Source organism: Heterodontus francisci, chromosome 28 (genome assembly GCF_036365525.1).
Source record: "Heterodontus francisci isolate sHetFra1 chromosome 28, sHetFra1.hap1, whole genome shotgun sequence".
NCBI lineage: Eukaryota > Metazoa > Chordata > Chondrichthyes > Heterodontiformes > Heterodontidae > Heterodontus > Heterodontus francisci.
In genome coordinates, this window is record NC_090398.1 from 61,654,652 (window position 1) to 61,675,813 (window position 21,162).

Here is a 21,162-nt window from a genome sequence, read left to right on the forward strand (position 1 = left end):
CATCACGGCAGTACTTAGAGAGGATATCCCGGGGTGAATGTCCAGTAAAGCCATACTGGTAGAACTTAGAAATAATAAAAGGGTGATCCCTTTGATGGGATTATACTATAGGCCCCCCAATAGCCAGAGGGAAGTGGAGGAGCATATATGGAGGGAAATCACAGATAGGTATAGGAATTATAGGGTTGTAATAGTAGGTGATTTTAACTTCCCTAATATTGACTGGGACTGCCTTAGTGCTAAGGGATCAGATGGGGAAGCATTTGTTAAGTGAGTCCAGGATAGTTTTCTGAAGCAGTACGTGGATGGCCCGACTAGAGAAGGGGCTACACTCGATCTGTTCTTAGGAAATGAGAATGGGCAGGTGGTTGATATGGCAGTGGGGGAGCACTTTGGGACCAGTGACCATAACTCTATCAGCTTCAAGATAGTTATGAAAAAGAATAGGACTGGTCCTCAGGTTGAAGTCCTAAATTGGGGGAAGGCTAATTTCCATGGCATCAGACAGGAACTCTCAAAAGTTGAATGGGTGAGGCTGTTTACAGGTAAAGGGACGTCTGGCAAGTGGGAGGCTTTTAAAAGTGAGATAGGAAGAGTTCAGGGCCAGCATGTTCCTGTTAGATGGAAGGGCAAGGCTGGCAAGTTTAGGGAACCTTGGTTGACGAGGGATAATGAGGGTCAGGTCAGGACAAAGAAGGAGGCATACGTCAGCTATAGGCAGCTGGGATCGAGCGAGTCCCGCGAGAAGTATAGGGGATATAGGAGTATACTTAAGAAGGAAATTAGGAGGGCGAAAAGGGGCCATGAGATTTCCCTGGCAGATAAGATAAAGGAGAATCCTAAAAGATTCTGTAAGTTTATTAAGAGTAAAAGGGTAGCTAGGGAGAGAGTAGGTCCCCTTAAGGATGAGTGTGGCAATCTATGTGTGAAGCCACGCGAAATGGGCGAGGTCTTAAATGAATATTTCTCGTCTGTATTTACCATGGAGAAGGTCATGGAAGCTAGTGAGTTCAAGGGAGGGAACAGCGATATCCTGCAGCATATCAACATTACAAAGGAGGAGGTGTTGGAGGTTTTGAAGCGCATTAAGGTGGATAAATCCCCAGGGCCTGATCAGATGTATCCTAGGATGCTATGGGAAGCAAGGGAGGAGATTGCTGGTGCGCTGGCAGAGATTTTTGTATCATCGTTAGCCACGGGTGAGGTACCGGAAGACTGGAGGATAGCTAATTTGTTAATTAATAAATTAAATAACAAATCATGTCGCCTCTTTCTCTTCTAAACTCTGGCGGAGACAAGCCTAGCTTGTCCAATCTTTCCTCGTAAGACAGCCCACCCATTCCATGTATTAGTCTCGTAAACTTTCTCTGTACTACCTCCAATGCATTTACATCCTTCCGCAAATAAGGAGACCAGTACAGTACTCAGGACTGCAGAAGAGGTCTCACCAATGTCCTGTAATGCTGAAGCATAACCTCCCTATTATTGTATGCAATTCCCATGGTGATAAATGATAACATTCTATTAGCTTTCCTAATTACGTGCTGGTCCTGCATACTAACCTTTTGTAATTCATGCCCTCGGACACCCAGATCCCTCTGCATCTCAGAGCTCTGCAATCTCTCACCATTTAGATAATATGCTTTTTTATTCTTCCTGCCATAGTGGACAATTTCCGACTTTCCCACATTATACTCCATTTGCCAGGTCTTTGCCCAATCACTTAACCTATCTATATCCCTTTGTAGCCCCCTTATGTCCTCTTCACAACCTACTTTCCTACCTATCTTTGTGATCAGCAAATTTAGCAACAATACCTTCGGTCCCTTCATCTAAGTCATTTATATAAATTGTAAAAAGTTGAGGCCCCAGCACAGATCCCTGTGGCACACCACTCGTTACTTCTTGCCAACCAGAAAATGACCCATTTATGCTGACTCTCTGTTTCCTGTCAGCTAGCCAATCTTCTATCCATGCCAATATGTTACCCCCGACACCATGAGCTTTTATTTTCTGCAATAACCTTTGATATGGCACCTTATCCTTCTGGAAATCGAAATACAATACATCCACTGGTTCCCCTTTATCCACAGCACATGTAACTCCCTCAAAGAGCTCCAATAAATTGGTTAAACATGATTTCCCTTTCAAAAAACCCTGTTGACTCTGCCTGATTACCTTAATTTTTTCTAAATGCCCTGCTATAACATCCTCTGTGATAGCTCCAAACATTTTCCCTAAGACAAATGTTAAGCTAACTTGCCTGTCGTTTCCTGCTTTCTGTCTCCCTCCCTTTTTGAATAAATGAGTTACATTCACTCTTTTCCAATCTAACGGAACCTTGTCGAATCTAGGGAATTTTGGAATATTAAAACCAGCGCATCAACTATCTCACTAGCCAATTCAGGACCTGGCGACTTGTCAACCCGCAGCTCCAACAATTTGTTTAGTACCACTTCCCTGGTGATTGTAATTTTCTTGAGTTCCTCCATCCCTTCAATTTGCTGATATACGGCTAATACTGGGATGTTATTTGTATCCTCAATAGTGAAGACCGATGCAAAGTATCTGTCCAATTCATCTGCCATCTCTTAATTATCCATTATTAATTCCCCAGACACACATTCTATAGGACCAACAGTCGCTTTGTTAACTCTTTTCTTTTTAAAATATCTATCGAAACTCTTACTAGTTGTCTTGAAATTCCTTGCGAGCTTTCTCTCATACTCTAATTTTACCTTCCTTATCAATCTTTTAGTAATTCTTTGCTGTTTTTTTATATTCTGTCCAATCTTCTGACCTGCCTCCCACCTTTGCACAATTATAGGCTTTTTCTTTAAGTTTGATAGTATCTTTAACTGTTTTCGTGAACCATGGATGGTGAGTCCCACCTTTGGAACTTTTCTTTCTCGTTGAAATGTATCTATTCTGTGTATTCTGAAATATCCCCTTAAATGTCTGCCACCGCATCTCTATTGACTTATCCCTTAACCTAATTTGCCAGTTCACTTTAGCTAGCTCTGCTTTCATGACCTTATAATTGCCCTTATTTAAATTTAAAATACTAGTCTGGGACCCACTCTCCTCTCCCTCACACTGAATGTAAAATTCAATCATATTATAATCGCTACGACCTAGGGGCACCTTAACTATGAGGTCATTAATTAATCCTATCTCGTTGCACAATGCCAGGTCTAGTATAGCCTGCTCTCTGGTTGGCTCCAGAATGTATTGTTCCAACAAATTATCCCCAAAACATTCTATGTACTCCTCATCTAGGCTACCTCTGCCCATCTGAATTTTCCAGTTTATATGTAGATTAAAATCCCCCATAATTATCACTGTACCTTTCTGACAAGCTGCCATTATTTCTTCCTTTATATCCCATCCGACAGTGTGGTTAATGTTAGGTGGCCTGTACACCACTCCCACAAGTGACTTCTTGCCTTTATGATTTCTTATTTGTACCCAAACTGCTTCTCCATCGTGATCTCCTGAACTTAGGTCATCCCTCTCTATTACGCTAATACCATCATTAATTAACAGAGCTACCCCGCCACCTTTTCCAAGCTTCCTGTCCTTCCAAAATGCCATGTCACCTCCAATATTCACATCCCAATCTATGTCGCCCTGCAGCCATGTCTCTGTAATGACTATCAGATCGTACTTATTTATTCTATTTGTGCTCTCAGTTCATCTGTTTTGTTTCGAATGCTCCATGCATTCAGATACAGAGCATTTAGATTTGTTCTTTTATTATTTTTGTCACCTCTAGCCTTATCTGTCGATTTACTCTTAGATTTGTACATTCTGTCCCTTCCTGTCTCGGTCTCTTTATCATTTCTCATATTTATACCTTTCTCTCTTGCCTTGTCTCTCCTCCTTGATTCACCATATCTTCCCAAATTTGATCCCTTGCCCCCACTATTCAGTTTAAAACCGTCTCTACTTCTCTAGTGATTTGGCTCGCTAGAACACCGGCACCAGCATGGTTCAGGTGTAGACCATCCCAACGGTACAGCCACCACTTTCCCCAGTACTGGTGCCAATGCCCCACGAACCAGAACCCACTACTACCACACCAGTCTTTCAGCCACACATTACTTTCTCTAATCTTATTTGTCCTAAGCCAATTTGCACATGGCTCAGGTAATAATCCAGAGATGATTAACTTTGAGGTTCTGCTTCTTAATTTGCTGCCTAGTTCCTCATACTGACTTTGCAGAACCTCTATCCTTGTCCTGCCTATGTCCTTGGTACCGACATGGACCACGACGACTGGATCCTCCCCCTCCCATTGTATGTTTGACTCCAGCCCTGAGCAGATGTCCTGAATCCTGGCACCGGCAGGCAACACAGCTGTCTGGACTCTTGCCCTTTGCTGCAGAGAACAGAGTCAATCCATCTTACTATACTGTCCCCTACTACCACGACATTCCTTTTTTCTCCCTCTTTGAGCTGCAAGCACTTACTGCAGACGTGTTTGCCCTGGATCACACTGGCATCCAGGAGCTCCCATATGCTGCAGCTGTGACACATCACCTGTCCTGTTATCCTTAATGTGTTTCAATTAACTACTTAAATATTTTATTCAATTATTCATTTTACTGCATATTTTATTAAACTTACCACTAGTTTGTTCACTATTTTAAACGTTAGGACTAAAATGGACCTTAATCACTTACCAGATTCGCATCAAGCAGGTCGGTTCTTCCAAACCAATCAACTACCTGCTTGCCTGTGATGTCACAGCTTACCAGATCCTCACCAAACAGCTCCTTCCACTGCACCGAAGCAAGAACCAAATCCTGTATCCTCACCCCAGCGGCTCTCTGTTTCCCTGCTCTCACTCTCCATTGTGACGTCACTCCACGATTTTTTTTCCCCTGCTCTGCTCCTCTCTCTCTCGCTCTGTCACCGAGTCTGTGCTTTTGGCGCATTTCTTCATTTGTTGTTCCGTTGTGCTCCTCCGTTTCTGGTCCAAAAATGTGACTCTGGTGGGATTTGAACCCACAACCATTGAATATCTTCTCAATCATTAATTAGAGGTCCAACACGCTACCCATTGCACCACAGTGCCTCACACATTTTTATTAACATCACCAAGGCCTTTGATCTTGTCAGCAGAGACGGCCTCTTCAAACTGCAATGGAACAGAGGCTGCCCTCCTGACCTCTTGGGCATCATCTATTCTTTCCACGAGAACATGCACAGTTCCATCAGTTACAATGGAGCAACATCAGACGCTTTCAAGATCAGCAGTGGGGTAAAGCAGGGCTGCACGCTGACGCCAACTCTCTTAGGAACAGAGGAACATAGGAGTAAGCCACTCAGCCCGTCGAGCCTGCTCTGCCATTCAATTCGATCATGGCTGATCATCTACCTCAAAGCCCCTTTCCCGTGCTATCCCCATATCCCTTGATGTCATGAGTATCAAGATTACTGTCAATTTCTATCTTGAACATGCTCAATGATTGAGCTGCCACAGCCCTCTGGGGCACAGTATTCCAATGATTCACCACCGTCTGAGTGAAGAAATTCCACCCATCTCAGTTTTAAATGGCCTACTCCTTATTCTGAGACGATGTCCTTTGGTTTTAGACTCACCAACCAGGGCAAACATCCTGTCTACATCCACACTGTCGCGCCCTGTAAGAATTTTGTCAGTTTCAATCAGATCACCTCTCATTCTTCGAAACTTTAAGGAATACAGGCCCAGTTTCCTCATAAGACAATCCCACCATCCCAGGGATTAGTCTGGTGTCATAAAAACAAGAAATGCTGGAACCACTCAGCAGGTCTGGCAGCATCTGTGAAAAGAGAAGCAGAGTTAACGTTTCAGGTCAGTGACCATTCTTCGGAACTGACATATATTAGAAAAGTCACAGGTTATAAGCAAGTGAGGTGGGGGTGGGGCAAGAGATAACAAAGGAGAAGGTGTAGATTGGACAAGGCCACATAGCTGACCAAAAGGTCATGCAGCAAAGGCAAACAAAATGTTAATGGTGTGTTGAAAGACAAAGCATTAGTACAGATTAGGTGTTAACGGACTGAATATTGAACAGCAGCAAGTACAAACCTGAAGAAAAAAACAGTAGGTAAGCAAACTGAACAAACTGAGATGAAATGAAATAAATGCAAAAAAAAGATTAGCCTGTTGACCCTCTGTTTCACTCCCTCTTTGGGAAGTATATCCTTCATAAGATGAGGAGACTAATAGTACACAATACTCCAGTGCGGATTCACCAAGGCTCTATACAATTGCAGCAAGACATCTTTACTCCTGTACTCATGACCCCTCGTGTGGGTACAACATACCGTTTGCCTTCCTAATTGATTGCTGCACCTGCACAAGAGCTTTTAGTGTCTCAGGAACAAGGACACCCAGGTCCCTTTGGACATAGACACTTCCCAACCTCTCACCATTTAAGAAATACTCTGTCTTTCTGTTTATTCCACCAAAGTGGATAACTTCACACTTATTCACATTATATTGCATGTTCTTGCCCATTCACTTAGCCTCTCCAGATCCCCTAGAAGCCTCTCTGCATCCTCCTCACAACTCATACTTCACCTAGCTTTGTGTCATCTGCAAACTTGGAAATATTACGTTTAATCCCCACATCCAAATCATTTATATAGGTTATTAACAGCTGTGGCTCCAACACTGATCCTTGCAGTACCCCAATAGTAACAGCCTGCCATCCTGAGGAGGACCCGTAATTCCTGCTCTCTGTTTTCGGTCTGTTAACCAATTCTCAATCCATATCAGTATATTATCCCCAAGCCTATGTGCTCTAATTTTGTTTACTCACCTCCTGTGTGGGACCTTACCAAAGGAAAATGCAAATACCACACATCCACTGGTTCTCATTTATCTGTTCAATAGGTAACATCCTCAAAAAACTCAAGAGGTTTTTCAAACCTGTTTTCCTTTTCATAAATCTATGTTGACTCTGCCCAATCATATCATCATTTTCGAACTGTCTAGTTATCACATCCTTTATAATTGGCATATTCTTCTCCATGCTGCTATTGTACACTTTCAATGACTCAGATGGGGGTGTTCACCTGCACATCAGAGCTGACGACAAGCTGTTCAACTTGGCAAGACTGTGCGCCAAGACCAAAGTGGGTAAATTCCTAGTCTGTGAGTTGCTGTTTGCAGATGATGCTGTGCTGACATCCCATAATGAAGTTCAGTCACAGCAGCTTGTAGATCGGTTCTCCCTGGCCTGCAAAGAGTTTGGACTGACGATCAGCATTAGGAAGATGAAAGTTATGGGCCAGGACGTAGAGACTCCACTTTCCATCAACATCAACAACCTCACTTTGGAGGTTGTCAACAGCTTCACATACCTTCGATCAACAATCACCAGCAATCTGTCCCTTGATACTGAAATCAGCACCAGGATTGCCAATGCTGCAGCTGTCATGTCAAAGTTGAGAAGACAAGTGTGAACCGACAGCAAACTGACCGAAAATACAAAGCTCCACGTTTACCAGGCTTGTGTTCTCAGCACCCTCCTTTATAGTAGAGAAGCATCAATAACTTATACAAACTGAAAAAAGCGGCTGAACAGCTTCCACCTCCACTGCTTCAGATGGATACTGGGCATCTCCTGGCAGGACAGAGTGCCGAATGCGGAAGTACACCAGCGTGCAGAGATCCGCAGCATGTTTGCCCTCTTGAGTCAGCGGTGACTCTGCTGACTGGGCCAAATGGATGAAGGTCACATTGCCAAATACATGCTCTATGGTGAGCTTGCTATCAGCACGAGACCAACAGGTCAGGGAAAAAAATCAAGTCCTTTGGAGAGTGGGCATGGATTTATAAATGGGAGTTCATGCTTGACGAATCTAACTGCATTTGTTGATAAACGATCTGAGAATGCTGATGAAGGGAATGCAGTGGATGTTGTTTATATGGATGTTACGAAAGCATTTTATAAAGTACCACATAAAAGGGTGGTTAACAAAATTGAGGTTCATGGATTAGGAGGGTCAGTGTCCATTTGGATAGTAAATTGTTTTAAAGACTGAAAACAGCGAGTCATATGAAATGGTTCTTGGTCAGACCGGAGGATAGTCGACAGTGGTGTTCCCCAAGAGTCAGTTCGAGAACCACTGCTTTTTTTGCTAAAGGTAAGTGACTTGGATCTTGGAATACAGAGTAGAATCTCAAAATATGCCGATGACACCAAACTTGGAGGAGTGGCAAACAGTGAGGATGATATGAACTGCCTGCAAAAGGACAGTGATGGGCTAGCAGAATGGGCAGACAGGTGGCAGATGGAATTTAATAGTGACAAGTGTGAAGTGATGTATTTTGGCATAAGGAATAGGGAGAGGCAATATATACTTAATGGCACAGTTCTAAAGAGTGTACTGGAATAGAGGGACTTGGGGTTCATATGCATCGATCTTTGAAGGTGGCAAGACATATTGCGAGAGTGGTTAGCAAAGCATATGGGATCTTGGGCTTTATAAATAGAGGCATTGAGTACAAAAGCAGGGAAGTTATGCTGAACCATTATAAAACTCTGGTTAGGCCCCAATTGGAGTGTTGCTTCCAGTTCTGCTCAGCAGACTTTAGAAAGAATGTGAGGGTCCTTGAGAGGATGCCGAGGTGATTTACCAGAATGGATCCAGGGATGGGAGATTTTAGTTCCAAGGTTATGTTGGAAAAGCTAGGATTATTCGGCCTATATCAAAGGAGATTGAGTGGAGAATTGATAGAGGTGTAAAACACCTCCAGAGAACAGGCCATCCTGGACTGGGTATTGAGAAAGGATTAGTTAACAATCTTGTTGTGTGGGGTCCCTTGGGGAAGTGCGCCCATAATATGATAAAATTCTTCATTAAGATGGAGAGTGAGAGAGTTGATTCTGAGACTAGGGTCCTGAATCTAAACAAAGGAAACTTTGAAGGTCTGAGGCGGGAGTTGGCTATGATAGATTGGGGAACGTTACTTAAAGGGTTGACAGTGGATAGGCAATGGCTAGCATTTGAAGGGCGCATGGATGAATTACAACAATTGTTCATTCCTGTCTGTGCAAAAGTAAAACAGGAAGAGTGGCTCAACTGTGGCTGACAAAAGAAATTAAGGAAAGTATTAGATCCAAGGAGGAGAAATATAAAATGGCCAGAACAAGCAGCAAACCTGAAGATTGTGAGCAGTTTGGAATTTAGCAGAGGAGGACAAAAGGATTGATGAAGAAGGGGGAAATAGAGTATGAGCGTAAGCCAGCAGAGAACATTAAAACTAACTGTAAAAGCTTCTATAGATATGTGTAGAGAAAAAGATTAGTGAAGACAAATGTGGGTCCCTTCCAGTCAGAAACGGGGGTATTTATAATGGGGAACAAAGAAATGGCAGACCAATTAAATACATACTTTGGTTCTGTCTTCACAAAGGAGGATACAAATTACCTCCCAGAAATGTTGGGGAACATAGGGTCTAGTGAGAAGGAGGAACTGTATGAAATCAGTATTAGTAGGGAATGTTTGGGAAATTGATGGCATTGAAGGCCGATAAATCCCCAGGGCCTGATAATCTACATCCCAGAGTACTGAAGGAAGTGGCCCTTGAAATAGCAGATGCATTTCTGGTCTTTTTTCAAAATTCTGTAGACTCTGGAACAGTTCCAATGGATTGGACGGTAGTTAATGTAACTCCACTATTTAAAAAAAGAGGCAAAAAGAAAACAGCGAATTATATACCGGTTAGCCTGACATCAGTCGTGGGGAAAATGCTGGAGTCCATTATGAAAGATGTAATAGCAGAGTGCAATAATAACTCGTCTCCACTCCTAGTATTTCTAGATCCCACACATTCACTATAATGTGAACAATTATTTCCTGTTGTGTCTCTCTCAGATTTGTAAACTTCACTGTATTGGAGTGAGGTGATATCTACTGGCGGGAAGCAAGAACTGCAATCAAGCAGCAGAAACTCCACAGTCTGTCAGGGTTAAAGAAACATTGCAATGTGAGGAAACAGCGAAGTGGTTTGATTGGGTAGATGGAGACATGATTCCACTTGTGGTGGTGTCTGAAGCAAAGGCCAGAAATACAAAATTGTCATTAATAAAAGAAATGAGGAATTCATGAAAAATGTAGTAACGTAGTGAGTGGTTAGAATGTGGATAGAATAGAAAGTGAGATTGGATGGACAGAAGCAGTCTGAAAGGATGGCTGACACAAAAGATGAGTGCCTTGAAACGTTAACTGTGTTTCTCTCAGCACAGATGCTGCCAGAGCTGCTGAACATTTCCAGCACTTTCTGTTTTTATTTCAGCATTTGCAGGATGTTGCTTTGATCTGAAAAAAAATGGATGAGTGACTGGGGGGTTCCAGTGAAATTCCACAGCAGCTAAAGAAGCCCAACCCATCAGTGGCTCGTTGGTGTAGGGGTATGATTCTCGCTTTGGGAGTATGATCAATTAACATGCTAGAGATCCTGGTTTCAAGTCCCGGATGAGCCCTGGTCTGCTGGCATTTTTAGATTAAGGTTATCTATTGGTTTCAGCCTTGCAGAAGGTGGAATTGACTTCCATGCGGAGCTGGCTTGAGGACCAGACAACTGGATTCAAAGAGCTTGTCGACAAAATTGTAATTAACTAAATGTACAGATAGCCAAGTGGGAACATGAAGTTGTTGCAGTAATTGAGACCTGACACCACAAACAACATGACTGGATTGGAATGGAATTCTTCAGCGTTTCTGTTGTTTGGCTTGCATTGACTCATCGATATTCTTGTTTTTCACTTTGTCGATGCCTTTGAATAATTGTGGATCCTACTTCAGAGTGTCTTCTTTCACCAGGTAGTTCTGACCTCTGATGATATTGATTGGAATCAGCTTCAATCTGCTGATAGATTTGGAAGTGAGCAGATTTCCTTTGCTTGAGTCTACAACATGGAACTCAGTCTGACATGTGGACCCATGGGAGGATTTGAATGCCACCCCTGCGTTGGAGTTGCATCCATCCAATAAAAGACCGAGTAGAAGTGACAATTCTGTCAGTCGAACATGAGACTTTTAATGGCAGGGTTGTGAGTTTGAGTGCCATTCTGTTTTCCATTTTTTAAGGCTTCATGAGCAGAGAGTACAGGGAGTGTTTGAAATGAGCAAGTCTCGCTTTGATTCAGGACTCTTACCTCTCAGCAGCATCTCACTATGAAAGATTGAATTTGATCTCATTTCATTCTCAGCTCGGGGTCTGTGCGGCTCAGTGGCACTTCTGGCTGTCTCCCGCTTCACAATCCATCAGTACTGAGAAAGCAATGGGGAATATTACTCACATGTTGTGTTCTTGAAATTTTTTGAAAACTTTAATGTATGTATTTTCCTCCAAAACAAGGACACCAAGAAACTGTTAGTGTAGGACTGAAATAGCTCAGTTGGGAGAGCGTTAGAATGAAGATCTAAAATTCCCTGATTCAATCCTGGGTTTCAGCAATTCCGTTTCCTTATGCGTCCCTTGCCTTGGTTCTGATTTTCCAGTTGCATAATTTCCTTTGAAATTATTTACCAAGAACCAGTGGATTGAATTTGAGAAACAACACAGAGCCATTTACAGCAAAGAAGGTGGTCATTTGGCCTATCACGTCCACGCTGGCTATCCCCGGAGCAATCTAGTCAGTCCCACTCACCAGCTCGATCCCTTTCGTCCTGCAAATTTCTTTCCTTCAAGTATCCATCCAATTTCCTTTTCAAATCATTGATTGTCTCTGCTTCCACCACACTCGTGGGCCAAGTCATTACCACCCACAACATAAAAAAGTTCCACCTCATCAAGGATGGGAAATACTTATATCTTCTCTTTGCTTATTCTCTATTTCTATGAGAATAGACTGACAGTCAACATGAAAGGGAACCCAAAAATCTTCGAGCAGCATGTAAATGATAAGTGGGGAGTAAGAAGTTGAGTAAGGCCTATTAGGGACAAAAAGGATAATATAAGCTGAGAGGTGCAGGGCAATGTTAATCTACTTAATGAGTACTTTGTATCAGTGATCACTAAGGAAGTGGAATTTGACAAAATATCAGAGAGGCAATGGAGAGAGTACAAATTGAGAGAGGGAGGTACTAAAATGAGGTATAAAGTATAAGGGTGACCTGGTATCCATGTCAATAAGTCACTGACAGCTAACATGCAGGTGCAGCAAGCAATTAGAAAGGCTAATAGTATGTTAGCCTTTATCACAAGAGGATTTGAGTACAGGAGTAGTGAAGTCTTGCTTCAATTGTATAGAACCTTGGTTAGACCGCACTTGGAGTACTGTGTGCAGTTTTGGTCTCCTTACCTTAGGAAGGATATTATTGCCATGGAGGGAGTTCAACGAAGGTTCATCAGACTTGTTCCTGGGATGGTGGGCCTGTTCTATGAAGAGAGATTGGGAAACTGGGGCTGTATTCTCTAGAGTTTCGAAGAATGAGAGGTGAACTCATTGAAACCTACAAAATACTTAAAGGACAGTCAGGGTAGATGCAGCTAAGATGTTTCCCCTGGTTGTGGAGTCGAGAACCAGGGGATGCAATTTCAAAATAAGGGGGAAGCCACTTAGGACAGAGATGTGAAAAAATTTTGTTATTCAGAGGGTTGTAAATCTTTGGAATTCTGTACCCCAGAGGGCTGTGGAAGCTCAGTCATTGAGTATGTTTAAAGCAGAGATTGACAGATTTCTAAATACAAATGACATAAGGGAATATGACGAAAGTGTGGGGAAAAGGACATTGAAGTGGACGATCAGCCATGATCATATTGAATGGCGGGGCAGGCTCGATGGGCTGAATGGCCGACTCCTGTTCCTATGTTCCGAACCCCACATGATCGGCGAGGCACAGCCTCAGACCGACTTGTCGGGTGGTGTAAACAGATATCACTGCTTCTGATCTTCACCAGAACAGAGAGTGAGATATAACATTGATCATCAAACAGACTGTGAGAGAATGCAACAGAATAAAACACATGGAGAGACACTGTGGAATAACAAATAGATTAGATTGGAATGTTAAATTCTGATTGGAATGGATAAAACACCAGAAACAACAGATTAAATTGGGATTCTCATCACTATATTGATCTGAGACAGAAAAGCGAAACTGATGGAAAGAAGGGAAGAAGGAAGAAAAGAAAGAATGGAACTGTTCAATTTTTTTCAGTTTTTTCACTCGCCCATCAAAGCTGGATTAAAAAAAATTGCAAATAACAGAGAATTTCACCAAAAAGGGAGATTAAACGCTGCTGAAAGCTTGGATCGAAGGATGTCCCAACAGATCACCTGTTTAACTGTCTCCTCACTGGGGGATTTCAATCAGTGAGAAATATTATTCGCTACCTTTGTTTTGTTAATGAACCCAGAACTGTCACTTGGTGTAATATCTGTGTTCCGACTCCTGAATAATAAAATTGTGAGTTTCTCGATATTTTCGGGACAAATATCCTGCTGAAAGAACTAAGAACTCTTTTCTAATTTACTCAATACGAAATACACACTCATCAAGCCTCCTAAGCTCGCATCCTTGGTGCTGCTCTCTCTTCTCCCAAACCTCATCCTATGTGACTGTTACATCATCACTCTGACAGTGGGAGGGGTTGATCCCACTGTCTTCAGCATTAACCCTTTACATCCTTATACTGCACTGTCTGTCCAAAAAAATCAGTGGAGGGAACTTGATTTATCGAAACACCAACAGCTGCCAGTTGAAAATCAACTCAACCCATCAGAGAGAGAGAGAGAGAGAGAGAGTGTCAGAGAACTTCCTGCATCCAGTCCTGACCCTGTCACACTCAGCAGATGCTCACCCAGACCCCGCTCTCAACAACACTGAACATTTTTACTGAGACACTTCAAATACTGTTTATAAAAGGCAGGAAAGGTCAAAGTTCACACAGTTGTATTGAATAGAACAAAGTTTAATATCTTGTGACCTTTTCTCGGTAACCACGAGACATAGGTTTTCTTATCTGGTTACTTTGATTTTTCTTGTTCCTGACTGACAAATATTCCAAACCTCAGATAAACCCTCCCACTTGCGTCATGTCCCAGTCTCGGTTAAAAGCAACACATAATGACACAAACACTCTGCAACACAGAACGCGCTCACACGTTCCTTCAGTGAGATTAATGTCAAGCTGTTTTCCAGGTTGAATGGAACGGTGAACAAATTTCTATCAAAGAAGTTACCTTTGAAATATCAGGACTGAATTTCTGGACAAGGAGGAACAGCCATTCCAAACTCACATCCTTCGCAAAGGTTGTTTTCTCCTGTGACTGAAATTCATCATGTAAATTGAATTCTGAGTTCAAGCTCACAAAACGCAGATGTGAACTTCTAAAGCATGTTGCTAATAATGACAGAAGGCTCTGCTGGGAGTTGAACCCAGGATCTCCTATTTAATAAGCAGGTGTTTTAGCGAACTAAGCTACAGAGCCAAACAGCAAATGCTTCTACAGTTGAAATCAGAAGAGGGCACTTTATTCTCATCCCATTTCTCCACTGGTCACAACATATTTTAAACATTTCCCACTTACTGAGACAGGCAATCATATACTCTGTTTTTCTCTGTACTGAGAATGAATGTTTTGGAAGAAAATACATACATTCAATTGTTTCTGAAAGGTTACAGAACACAACATATGAGTAATATTCCAGATTGCTTTCTCAGCACTGATGGATTGTGAAACGGGAGACAGCCAGAGGTCCCACTGAGCCGCACTGACCCCGAGCTGAGAAAGAAATGAGATAAAGTTCAATCTCTCACAGCGAGATGCTGCAGAGAGAGGAGTCCCAAATCAAAGTGAGACTTTCTCATACTGTTGTTGAATTTCATTTCAAACACTCCTTGTACTCTCTGCTAATGAAGCCCCCAAAAAAGGGAAAAACAGAATGGCACTCAAACTCACAACCCTGAGATTAAAAGTCTCATGTTCGACTGACTGAACTGTCACTTCTACTCAGTCTCCTATTGGATGGATGCAACTGTATGCTCCAATGCAGGGGCAGCTTTCAAATCCTCCCAGGGATCCACATGTCAGTCTGAGTTACATGTTGTAGACTTAAGCAAAGGAAATCTGCTCACTTCCAAAACTATCAGTGAGTTGAAGCTGATTACGATCAACATCATCAGAGGTCAGAACTACCTGGTGAAAGAAAACACCCTGAAGAAGGATCCACAATTCTTCAAACGCATCAAAAAAGTGAAAAACCAATAAATGCATGAGTTAATCCAAGACAAACAACAGAAACACAGAAGAATTCCATTCCATACCAGATACAAGTCGTATTGTTTCTGTATCCAGCTCTCAGTTACTGCTCCACCTTCATACACCCCCTTGGTGATCTGTACATTTTGTTCATTTCAATTTTGTCGACAGGCTCTTTGAATCCAGTTCTCTGGTCCTCAAACAGGCTGCGTATGAAAGTCAATTCCGCCTGCTGTCAGGCTGCAACCGATCGATGACCTTCAACTAAAAACACAAAAGAGAATGGGCTCGTCCGGGAGTTGAACCCCGGACCTCTCGCATATTAACCAATTATACACCCAAAGCGAGAATCATAACTCTAGACCAACAAGCCACTTACACCGCATGTGTTTTTAGCTCATTTGGAAAAGCTGTTCATCCATTTTTTTTCAGATCAAAGCAACATCCTGTAAATGCTGAAATCATAACAGAAAGTGTTGGAAATGTTCAGCATCTGTGGAGAGAGAAACACAGTTAACGTTTCAGGGTGTTCACCTTTTGTCTCAGCCATCCTTTCAGACTGCTTCTGTCCATCCAATCTCACTTTCTATTCTATCCACATTCTAACCAGTCACTACGTAATTACATTTTTCATGAATTCCTCATTTCTTTTATGAATGACAATTTCGTATTTCCGGCCCTTGCTTCGGACACCACCACAAGTGGAATCATGTCTCCATCTACCCAATCAAACCACTTCGCTGTATCCTCATATTGCAATGTTTCTTTAACCCTGACAGACTGTGGAGTTTCTGCTGCTTGATTGCAGTTCTTGTTTCCTGCCAGTAGATGTCACCTCACTCCAAAACAGTGAAGTTGACAAATCTGAGAGAGACACAACAGGAAATAATTGTTCACATTATAGTGAATGTGTGGGATTTCGAAATACTAGGAGTGGAGACGAGTTATTATTGCATTTTGTCAAAACATACATAACTTATAATGTTGTGTTAAATCCATCACTCTGTTTTCTTGACTCTGCTAGTGACCTGGAGTCATTGAGTCACTGAGTCATTTGTGGGATAAAAGGAGGCCATTCGCCCCATCGAGTCCATGGCGGCTCTCCAGGGAACGATCCAGTCAGTCCGACTCGAATGCTCGATCCCCGTAGCCCTGTAAATTTATTTCCTTCAAGGGCCCATCCAAATTCCTTTTGTAATCATCGATTGTTTCCACTTCCACCACCCTCATGGGCAGCGAGTTACAGATCATCACCAATCACTGTGGAAAAAAGGTTCTTCCGCACATCCCCCCTGCATCTCTTGCCCAAAACATTCAATCTGTGTCCCTAGTCCTTGTACCAATAGTTAATGGGAACAATTTTTCCTTGCCAACTTATCTAAAACTGTCATAGCCTTATACACCTCTATCAATTCTCCCCTCAATCTCCTTTGATACAGGCAGAACAACCCTAGCTTTTCCAGCCTAACCTTGAAACTATAATCCTCCATCCCTGGAACCATTCTGGTAAATCTCCTCTGCATCCTCTCAAGGATACGCACATTCTTTCTAAAGTGTGGTGAGCAGAACTGGACACAACACTCCAATTGGGGCCAAACCAGAGCTTTATAATGGTTCAGCATAATTCCTCTGCTTTTGTACTCAATGCCTCTATTTATAAAGCCCAAAATCCCATCTACTTTGCTAAGCACTCTCGCAATATGTCTTGCCAACTTCAAAGATTGATGGACATGCACCCAAGTCCCTCTACTCCTGCACATTCTTCACCACTGGAGCATTGAGTATATATTGTCTCTCCCTATTCCTTCTGCTAAAATACTTCACCTCACATCAATCACTATTAAATTCCAGCTGCCACCTGTCTGCCCATTCTGCTAGCCTATCACTGTCCTGTTGCAACCAATTCATATCATCCTCACTGTTTGCCACTCATCCAGGTTTGGTGTTATCGGCATATTTTGAGATTCTACTCTATATTTCAAGATCCAAGTCATTTATCTGTAGCAAAAAAAGCAGTGGTTCTAGCACTTACCCCTGGGGAACACCACTGTCGACTATCCTCCAGTCTGACAAAGAACCATTTAATATGACTCACTGTTTTCTGTCCTTTAGCCACTTTTCTATCAAATTGCACACTGATCCTCCTATTCCATGAACCTCAATTTTGTTAACCACCCTTTTATGTGGTACCTTATCAAATACTTTCATAAAATCCATGTAAACAACATCCACTGCATTCCCTTCATCAACCTGCTCTGTTACCTCATCACAAAATGCTGTTAGATTAGTCAAGCATGAACTTCCATTTATAAATCCATGCTCACTATCCTTAATTAACTCAAACCTCTCCAAGTGACTGTTGATTTTTCCCTGTTTATTGTTTCTGAAACCTTACCCACCACTGCTGTTAATCTAACAGGCCTGTAGTTAGCCGGACTGTCCTTACACCTTTTCTTGAATAAGGGTGTCACATTTGCCTCTGTTCAATCCTCTGGCACCTCCCCCGTATCCAGGGAAGATTGGAAGATTATAACAAGCCCTTCCGTTATCTGCATCCGCATTTCCTTTTGCAATCTGGGATGTAAGCCAACTGTACCAGGTGATTTATCTACCCGATGCACAGCCAGCCTTTTTAGTAGCTCCCTCTCTCAATTTGTACCCTATCCATTGCCTCTACTCTCTCTGCTTCTACTGATATTTTGTCAGATTCCAATTCCTTAGTGATCACTGATACAAAGTACTCATTAAATATATTAACATTGCCCAGCACCTCTCAGCATATACTATCCTCTTTGTCCTTAATAAGGCCCACTCCACCTCTTGCTACCCACTGATTACTTATCTACTGCTCAAATATCTTTGGGTGCCCTTTCATGTTGACTGCCATTCTCATCTCATAGAAATAAAGAATAAGCTAAATATAGAAGATATAAATATTTCCCATCCTTGGGTGAGGTGGAAATTTTTTATGTTGTGAGTGGTAATGTCCTGACCCACGAGTGTGGTGGAAGCAGAGACAATCAATGATTTGAAAAGGAAATTGAATGGATACTTGAAGGAAAGAAACTTGCAGGAGGAAAGGGATTGAGCTGGTGAGTGGAACTGACTCGATTGCTCCGGGGAGAGCCAGCATGGACATGATGGGCCAAACGACCACCTTCTATGCTGTAAATGACTCTGTGTTGTTTCTCAAATCCAATCCACTGGTGTTTGGTAAATAATTTCAAAGTAAATTGTACAACTGGAAAATCAGAACAAAAGCATGGGACGCATAAAGAATTGAAATTGCCTTTAGATCTTCAATCTAACACTCCCCCAACTGAGCTATTTCAGCCCCACATTGTTAATGTCTTTGTGTCCTTGTTTTGGAAGAAAATACATACATTCAATTGTTTCTGAAAGGTTACAGAACACAACATGGGAGTAATATTCCCCATTGCTTTCTCAGCTCTGATGGATTGTGAAGTGGGAGACAGCCAGAAGTCCCACTGAGACGCACAGACCCCCAGCTGAGAATTAAATGAGACAAAATTCAATCTTTCATCGCAAGATGCTGCAGAGAGATGAGTCCTGAATCAAAGCAAGACTTGCGCATACTGTTGTTGAATTTCATTTCAAACACTCCTTGTACTCTCTGCTAATGAAGCCTAACAAAAGGGAAAAATAGAATGGCACTCAAACTCACAACCCTGAGATTAAAAGTCTCATATTCGACTGACTGAACTGTCACTTCTACTCAGTCTCTTATTGGATGGATACAACTGTATGCTCCAATGCAGGGGTGGCTTTCAAATCCTCCCTTGTCAGACTGAGTTACATCTTGCAGACTCAAGCAAAGCAAATTTGCTCAGTTCCAAAACTATCAGAAGCTTATTACAATCAACATCATCAGAGGTCAGAACTTCCTGGTGAATGGAAACACCCTGAAGAAGGATCCACAATTATTCAAACGCATCAAAAAAGAGAAAAACAAGAAAATCGATGAGTTATTATTATTAGAGATACAGCACTGAAACAGGCCCTTCGGCCCACCAAGTCTGTGGCGACCAACAACCACCCATTTATACTAACCCTACAGGAATCCCATACTCCCTACCACCTACCGACAGTAGGGGCAATTTACAATGGCCAATTTACCTATCATCTGCAAGTCTTTGGAGGGGAGAGGAAACCAGAGCACCCAGCAAAAACCCACACAGACACAGGGATAACTTGCAAACTCCACACAGGCAGTACTCAGAATTAAACCCAGGCCCCTGAGACTGTGAGGTTGTGGGGCTAACCACTGCGTCACTGTGCTGGCCTAATCCGAACCAAACGACAGAAACACAGAAGAATTCCATTCCATAGTAGATACTAGTCGTGTTGTTTTTGTATCCAGCTCTCAGTTACTGCTCCACCTTCTGACACCCACTTGGCGACCTGCGCATTTTGTTCATTTCAATTTTGTCGACAGGCTCTTTGAATCCAGTTCTCTGGTCCTCAAACAGGATCTGTATGAACGTCAATTTCACTTTCTGTAAGGCTGCAACCAATTGATGACCTTCAACTAAAAACACAAATGAAGAAGGGCTAGTCTGTTAACCTCTCGCATATTAACCAATCAGACACCCAAAGCGGGAATCATACCCCTGGACCAACAAGCCACTTACAAGGTGCATTATTTTTAGTTCTCTTTAGAACTGTGCTATTAAGTATATATTGTCTCTCCCAATTCCTTCTGCTATAGTGCATCACCTCACACTAGTCGCTATTAAATTCTATTTGCCACCTGTCTGCCCATTCTGCTAGCCTATCACTGTCCTGTTGCAGGCAGGTCATATCATCCTCACTGTTTACCACTCCTCCAGGTTTGGTGTTATCGGTATATTTTGATATTCTACTCGATATTCCAAGATCCGAGTCATTTTCATATAGCAGAAAAAGCTGTGGTTCTCGCAGTGACCACTGGAGAACACCCACTGTCGACTATCCTCCAGTCTGACAAAGAACCATTTACTACGATACGCTATTTTCTGTCCATAAGGCAATTTTCTATCCAATTGGACAGTGGCTCTCCTATTCCATGAACCTCAATTTTGTTAACCGCCCTTTTATGTGGTACCTCATAATCCATTCTTAATCCATCCATCCATCCTTTCTTAAAATCCATATCAACAACATTCGCTGCATCATCATCCTGTTAGTTCATCAGAAAATGCAGTTAGTCAAGCATGAACTCCCATTTAGAAATCCATGCTCACTCTCCTCAATTAACTCAAATCTCTCCAAGTGACTGTTGATTTTTTCCCTAATATTGTTTCTAAAACCTTACTCACCACTGCTGTTAATCACACTGGCCTGTAGTTACCCAGACGATCCTTACACCCTTTGTTGAAATAGGAAGTCACATTTGCCACTGTTCAGTCCTCTGGCACCTCCACAGTGCTTTTTGGGAGGGTGTTCCTGGTTTTTGACCCTGCAACAGTAAAGGAATGGCGGTATCATGCCGAGTCAGGATGGTGTGTGACTTGGAGGGGAACTTGAAGGTGGTGATGTTCCCATGCGTCTGCTACCTTTGTCCTTCTAGGTGGTAGAGTTTGTGGGTTGGAAGGTGCTGTTGAAGGAGGCTTGGTAAGTTGCTGCAGTACGTATTGTAAATGTTACACACTGCTGCCACTCTGCACTGGTGCTCGAGGGAATGAATGTGTAAGGTGGTGGATGGGGTGCCAATCAAGTGGGCTGCTTTGACCTGATGGTGTCAATCTCTTGAGTGTTGTTGGAGCTGCAAGCATCCTGGCATGAGTATTCCATCACATTCCTGACTTGTGCCTTGTAGATGGTGGGCAGGCTTTGGCGAGTCAAGAGGTGAGTTAGTTGCCACAGAGTTCCCAGCCTCCGACCCGCTCTTGTAGTTGTAGCTGTAGCTGTAATAGTAATAGGCAACCGTCCGTCTCGGAAGACGATG